This window comes from Phoca vitulina, unplaced genomic scaffold (genome assembly GCF_004348235.1).
Source record: "Phoca vitulina isolate PV1807 unplaced genomic scaffold, GSC_HSeal_1.0 scaffold7, whole genome shotgun sequence".
NCBI lineage: Eukaryota > Metazoa > Chordata > Mammalia > Carnivora > Phocidae > Phoca > Phoca vitulina.
Window position 1 is genome coordinate 61,050,436 of NW_022589710.1, and position 8,081 is coordinate 61,058,516.

At 36.8% G+C, this 8,081-nt stretch overlaps 1 non-coding gene across 1 annotated transcript; it reads right to left on the bottom strand.

Moving 5' to 3' along the window:
- Positions 1–6,029: 6,029 nt before the first annotated feature.
- LOC116633483 lies at positions 6,030–6,133 on the bottom strand. Its single transcript, XR_004299746.1, has one exon. It is a non-coding gene; the product is annotated as a U6 spliceosomal RNA (small nuclear RNA).
- Between the last annotated feature and the right edge of the window lie 1,948 nt (positions 6,134–8,081).

The window sequence follows — 8,081 nt, forward strand, 5'->3', positions numbered from 1 at the left end:
TGCCTTCGGCTCGGGTCATGATCCTGGAGTCCCGGGATCGAGTCCCGCATCGGACTCCCTGCTCAGCAGGGAGTCTGCTTCTCCCTCTGATCCTCCCATCTCTCATGCTCTCTCTCTCTGTCTCATTCTCTCTCGAATAAATAAATAAAATCTTTAAAAAAAAAAAAAAAAAAAAATGTTTAAATTTCAGGTGTACAACATAGTGAGTTGACAATTCTGTACATTACCCAATGTTCACCATGATTAGTTACCATGAAGATATCTTTTAAAATGGTATTTTTCTATAAAATTCCATGGTATTACTGCAAATAGAGATTATTTGTTAGAATTTTGCTTAGGAGAATCTTACTAAACCCATGTGGGCTTTTTCTAATATAACCTATTGTAATTCAAAACAGCTGTCAGTCCCCTGCTACTTTTATTTCCTATTAAAAATGCATTCTTAAAAGAATATAAAAGTACATCACATTCCACTAATCTATGCAACATTCTTTTAAGTGTAACCATTAGAATTTTTAAACTAGAAATTGAGGGAAAGAATGCAAAGAAATGAGGAGATGAGCCTGGTTCTTAGAACTCTGGCTCTACTACAGAGAGTCATAGCTTAACTTTAGGGTGGGAGGTATCTGTGTTTTTGATAATAAAATGAAACTATATATTCTCAGTTTCATAACTAGTTTCTAGTTATGAAATACTTCTTAAATAAAATGCCTACTTTATAAATGTATATCTCACATGGTCTGAAATTTGTTATCTCTTAGCTGTTTAAATGATTTTAAAAAGATAATCTTTGAGGAGTTATGAACAACCTAGGAATAGTCACTATGGAAGTCTCATAGATCATCATTCTAAACAGGTTAAGAAAATCTAAACCAGTAAAAGAATCATTAAAAGAGATATTCAATTATTAAAAATAACTTTTAAGCATAGCTATAGTCGTCTCCCCTTATCCATGTTCACCTTCCGCAGTGTGTACTGTCAGAAGGTAAACAGTAGCTTAATGCTGCGTCACAATGCCTATGGTCACTCACCTCACTTCATCTCATCACACGGGCATTTATTTTATCATCTCACATCATCACAAGAAGGGTTAGCACAGTACAGTAAGATATTTTGAGAGGGAGGGACCACATTCACATAACTTTTATTACATTATATTGTTAAAACTGTTCTATTATTATTGTTGTTGATCACTTCTTGGCCTTTTGGCCAAGAAGTATTGTTGTTCGTCTCTTAGTGTGCCTAATTTCTAAATTAAACTTCATCCCAGGTATGTATATATATAGGAAAAAACTTAGTATATATATGGTTCAGTTCTATCTGCACTTTCAGACATCCACTAAGGGTCTGGGAACATATCCCCTGTGGACAAGGTGGAGGGGGGGCCTACTGTAACTACAAATTACTATGGTGAAGTTAATTTATTTGACTCAAGCCAACAAATGGTGACGTATACTGAGACAGGAATTTTAACTCTCCTTTCCCATCCTTCCTCTTCTGTCAGACTTTATTGTTGAAGCATGTGACAGAACTATGACTTTGTAATTAAGGCTATAATGAGATTTCTCTGTCATAAGCTATTACTAACATTTGCTACAATTCATCTAGTTCTGCCACAAAGCTTTTTTTGCTTACCAGAAAATTCTCATGTATAGTCTCAAGCAAGCAAGAAATATTTTGGGAAAGTCTGAAGACAAGAATAATTAGGTCTTATGAAGCACATTATGGAATTTTTCTCTAAAGAACACTTCACAAATAAATCCAAGATAAAACAGACCTGAATATACTTTCAAAATATTGGTAAAAAATACACATATTATACTTGAAGTTCTGGAATTCAAGTCTCCTAAAGAAGGAAGGAAGGAAGGAAATTGCACAGTAACAACACAATTCATTATTGCTCCTTCCAGGACTCCAACATTAGTAAGACTTTTCATAAAATTTAAGGGACTGTGGCCAGAGGAGACTGTCAAACTTTTTATCTAAGTGAACATTTTTAGAAAATAATTAAGGACAAGCAAAGAACACTTTGTATATCTAGTCTAACTGAATTCTCCATTTCCCTTTAAAGACAGTAACATACCTCATGTTTATTTAAAAATTATTTACAAAACCCTTTTTCATGTTATTATTTCAAACTAACAACTCATTGCTGAGTATCTATAATGTAGCAGACACTGTGCTCCATCCTGTAGGCTTTGGCTCAAAGTACAGGGTGTTATGTGGAGGAGTCAGACATACAAGCAAGTGGGGGATTACAGTAGAGTGCAACAGGGCTGGAAGAGTGGGCCAAAGTACTAAGTGAGTGAGTGTACGACTACTGGTAAAGGTCATATTTGAACTGGGTCTTGAAGAACAAACATGACTGCATGAATAAGGAGATTTTTGATGGCTAATAACTCCAAAGAAATGGCTTCAACAATAAGGAATTTATCTGTCAGGTGGAGAAATCCCATGGAAGGGAAAGCCCCAGGCCCCAGTACAGTATGTCTAAAACAATAAGGAATTTATCTGTCAGGTGGAGAAATCCCATGGAAGGGAAAGCCCCAGGCCCCAGTACAGTATGTCTAAAATGATGTTATCACGGACCTACGTTCATTTTCTCTGATCTACCATCTTCCAGGCATGCTTCATCATCCCTTGTGGTCACAAGACAGCTGCCAGTGGCAACTGGGGTCATCTATTCTCTTGTTTATATACAATAAGGGAAAAAGTCCTCTCCCCCAGAAACAGAATGTCTCCTTCCCTTTAATCTGACTGGGACAAATAACAGTTTACAGGGAAATGCCTTGAGCTGACTGGTTTGGAGTAATCAAAATCTACCCCTCGAGTTGGTGATGAATCATCTTCTCAGAGTCTCCTGGATAACAAAAAGAAAGAACTCCAAGCACTGGGATAAACACATGAAAAACAGAAGCACAGGAAACAAGAAACAGCTTGGTATGGCTGGAGTGATGGGAAATCTAAGGTTGGACATGGTCTACAAACTCTCATGAGTTTGGACTTTATCCTATAAGCAATGAGAAGTTAACACAGGTTTTTTAAGTAGGGAGATAACATGCCTGAATTTTTTAAGAAACAAATGTGGTAGCAATATAGAGAATAGAAAAGGAACGGAAGAGTGGAAGAACAAATGGCAGAGACGTTGGTAGGCTGTTCAATAAACAGTTCACTGGTAAGAAAGTGGTGACAGGAAGGGAAAGAACTGAATAGCAAACACAGGATGGCAAAGCTGCTTTGTAAAACATTGTATATTTCTATGAAACACACACACACACACACACAGGAGGAAAATTAAGCCCCAGACAGGTTAAATGGCTTGCTTAAAATCACAAATCTATAAGCAGTAGTCAGAATCTGAACAGAGGTTTGATTCTCAGTCCAATGTTCTATCTAAAAACTCCCAACAATGCTCAAAAAACGTTTTTGAATCCTGTGATGTAAAGGATGCTCTAGTGATTCCTATTTATTCCAACCTTAACATAATGTTCACTACATGGATTCAATATCAATTTACTTAGCAGTACATTATACATTTTTGAAGTTTCTATGTTATTTGAGATAGTGAGGATGTTGTGAAAACTCAATTTGTAATGTCAAATTTACAGACTGTCAAAGGATTCTAAAAACCACTGCAGTTTGCATTAAAAGAATTTTGAATTTGTTTTGCAAATAAACTAGGTACTGAATATTTGAAATGCATTATAAATCTGGAGCCAACAGGCACCTGAAAAGTTTCTTCTAAGTTATGCCTCCCTTTGAAATTTTGGATTCTGATAACCAACTTCCACTATCATCAATTTGAAAGATGTTGCCTCACTTTTAAAGACACTTGTTTTAGAAAAAGTCACTTGCCTGTTTCTTTTTGCAGTGGTGAAGTCTGATTTTGTTTGGTTACCAATGTACCGAGACTGGATTAACAGGGAAGATGGTTTAAAATAAAAATAAATGTTTTCCATTAAAAAATTATAAGCAAAAATATAGTTTTTAGCTTATTGGCTTAAATCTTAAGTCTGCTTCTGAACTCAATGAATAACTATAGGGAGCACCTGTGTGCCTGGCACTATGTTAAATGCTGGGAATACAGCTGTGAACAAATCATACTATAGTTATTCAGGCATATATTTGTATGATTATTTTGATTAGTGTCAGTCTTCCCTACTGAATTAACTACAGTACTATTTTTCTTCAGCCAAAACATGACTGCAAATGTACACAGATGATGCCTAAAACATCAACTGGGCATTAACATGTTATTTTGCTGATGACAGCAGAATTTTTTCTGTCACCAGGCTAGAGACACTCTCAGCACCCACAACTGAGTTTTTTTCTCCTTCATAAAAACATACCTGCTAAAACACTCAGCTAATCAGGAATATAAGGAAACTATTTCAACATAATAAAGGAAAACCCACAGCTATCATCATACTGAATGGTCACAGATTGAAAGTTTTTCCTCTAAGATCAGGACAAGACAAGGATGTATATTTTCACCACTTGTATTCAATATAGTTATGGAAGTCCTAGCCAGAACAATTAGGCAGGAAAAAGAAATAAAAGGCATTCTAATTGGAAGGAAGAAGTAAAATTATTTTTGTTCAAAGACATTATCTTATGTGTAGAAAATTCTAGATTACATACACACACACACAAACACACATCTGTTAGAATAAATGCTTTCAGTAAAGCTGCAGGATTAAAAGTTAACACACAAAAATGAGCTGTGTACATTAACAATGAATAATCCAAAAAGGAAATTAAGAGATCAATCCTATTTGTGATAGTATCAAAAAAATAAAATACTTAGGAATAAACTTAACCAAGTAGATGAAAGATTTTTACACTGAAAACCACAAAATGTTCTGGGAAGAAATTAAAGATACAAATAAATTGAAAGATATCTGGTGTTTATGGACTGTAAGACCTAATATGTCAATACTGCTTCAATCTATAAATTCAATGCAATCCCTATTAAAAAAATCCCAATGGCTTCCCCCCCCCGCAAAAACTGAAAAATCCACCCTGGAATTCATTTGGAATCTCAAAGGACCACAAACAGCCAAAACAATCTTAATTTAGAACAACGTTGGAGGTCTCACACTTCCAGATTTCAAAAATTACTATAAAGCTACAGTAATCAAAACAATGTGATACTGGCATAAAGACAGACTCACAGACCTACAGAATAGAGAGTTCAGAAATAAACCCTTGCATGGTATAATCAAGTCATTTTCAGTAAGGATGCCAAAACCATTCAATGGAAAAACACAATCTTTTCAACAAATGGTGCTGGGAAAACTGGATATTTGCATGCAAGGACCTAAACGTAAGAGTTTTTTAGGGGGAAAGCTTCATAACTTTGGATTCGGCAATGATTTCTTGGATATAACACCAAAACATAAGCAACAACAACAAAAAAACTATGTAAGTTGGACTTCACCAAAATGCATCAAAGGCCACTCAACAGAGTGAAAAGGTATGCGTGGAATGGCAGATATATTTGCAAATCCTATATCTGATAAGGGATTGATATCCAGAATATATAAAGAATTCCTACAACTCAACAAAAAAGCAAACAACTAGATTAAAAAATGGTAAAAGAACTTAATAGCAGGGTGTCTGGGTGGCTCAGCTGGTTAAGCGTCTGCATCTGGCTCAGTTCATGAACCCAGGGTCCTGGGATCCAGCCCTGCATGGCCCTGCATTGGGCTCCCTGCTTGGCGGGGAGCCTGCTTCTCCCTCTCCCTCTGCCGCTCCCCCTGCTTGTGCTCTCTCTGTCAAATAAATAAATAAATCTTAAAAAAAAAAAAAAGAACTTAATAGGTTTTTTTTTTTTGAAAGTAGAAAATTTAGTAAGACTGTTACAATATGGCATGAGACATCAAATAATTAATGGCTACTGAGTATTTGAAGAACCTGGAAAATATGCTGCCCTCAGTCACCAGTAATCAGATCCTTGAAGTGTTTGTTTGTTTAATCATTTCATGTATTTGTGCAAGTCCTGTGCACAATGAAGTGACCAAGACACACAACAGTCCAAATGCTTCATGAATTTGCATGTCTTCCTTGTGCAGGAGCCATGCTAATCTCTGTATCATTCCAATTTTAGTATATGTGCTGCCGAAACAAGCACAATAGATATTTCTCCAAAGAACATATACAAAAGGCTGATAAGCACAAGAAGAGATCATTAAACATTAGGGAAATACAAATCAAAACTAAAATGGGGGCACCTGGCTGGTTCAGTTGGTGGAGCATGTGACTCGTGGTCGTAGTTGTGAGTTTGAGCCCCATGTTGAGTGTAGAAATTACTTAAAAAAAAAACTACAATGATAAACTACTTTACACCCATTTGAATGGCTATTACCAAAATAACAGAAAACAACAAGTGTTGGTGAGAATGTGGAGAAATTGGAGCCTTTGTGCATTGCTGGTGGGAATGTAAAATTTGGGGGGTATATACGCCAAAGAAATGAAAGCACAGACTCAAACAGACATTTGTACACTCATATTCATAGCAACATTATTCATAACAGCCAAAAGGTGGAAGCAAACCAAGTATCCACTGACAGATAAATGAACAAAAATGGATGTACATACATACAATGAAATACTACTCAGCCTTAAGAATGAAGGAAATTCTGACAGATGCTACAACATGAATGAACCTTAAAAACATCATGCCAGTCACAAAAGGATAAATACTGTATGATTCCACTTACATGAGGTACCTAGAGTAGTCAAATTTATACAGACAAAAAGTAGATAATGGTTGCCAGGGGGTTGGGGGTAAGGGAAATGGGGAGTTCGTATTTAACAGGTATAGAGTTTCAGGGGGGAGAAATGAAGAGTTCTGGGGATGGGAGGTGGTGATGGTTGCAAAACAATGTGGATGTACTTAATGCCACAGAACTATACACTTAAAACTGGTTAAAATGTCAAATTTTATGTTTATGTACATTTTACCACAATAAAAACAAAAACAACACCTGCCATGCATCCTTCCTACGGACTCTATCCTAGCCTAGGTTCTCATCTCTTCCTATTTAGGTAACTGCAACAGCTACTGTCATTGCTGGTTCATTCCATTCTCTCCTCATTCGAACTCAACCTGTAGATCACTGACAGGTTCATCTTGCTGGTTTGTCATACTAATATCTGGCTTCCAACCTTACAAAGGCTCCCCATATCTTGCCCAAGAAGATGAAAATCCAAATCTCTTTGGGGCGCCTGGATGGCTCAGTCATTAAGCGTCTGCCTTGGGCTCAGGTTATGATCCCAGCTCCCTGGGATCGAGCCCCACACTGGGCTCCCTGCTCAGCAGGAAGCCTGCTTCTCCCTCTCCCAGTCCCCCTGCTTGTGTTCCCTCTCTTGCTGTGTCTCTCTCTGTCAAATAAATAAATAAAATCTTTAAAAAAAAAAAAAAAAAAAAGAAAGAAAATCCAAATCTCCTCAATCTAGTACTCAAACCCTTCCAGATATCCTTCCAACTGTGCGATTTTTTTTCCTTTTAGTTTCCCAAATCCAGCTGCCAGCTCATCCTAATTTCCCTCCATTCCCCTCCCCCAAAGCTAATCTCCACATCATATTCTCGCTTTTCCCTCACAGAGTAACTGCTCCAGTATCTCTGTAAATCTAAACCCTCATAGGCTAGCTCAAGTCCCAAGTGTTCCAGGAAGTTCTTTAGACTCCTGAGGCCTCGCTCATCTCCCTCTAACCAGAACACCTACAGTATTCTTTGTATTAATAGAATGTACTAGATTGTCTCCTAGACTCATAAGGGTACATCTTATCTTTCCTGAGGGCAAAGTCTATATATTACACTTCTTTTTTTTCTCCTCTCACAACTAATATAATGCAAAACGCAAAGCAGATTTTCAATAATCACCAGGGTAACTGAACAGAAGGTACAACTTTGACATGTGCGTTTCACTGACTAGAACATGATCAGAATCATTTGACATTATTGCATTTCTGAAGGTTAATCTGTGACACACAACAAAGAAAACTGCTGTAATTCAATAAGAAAATACATGGAAACTAGGCGGTATAACCTAGCAAACACGGGTGTTTTAAATCTT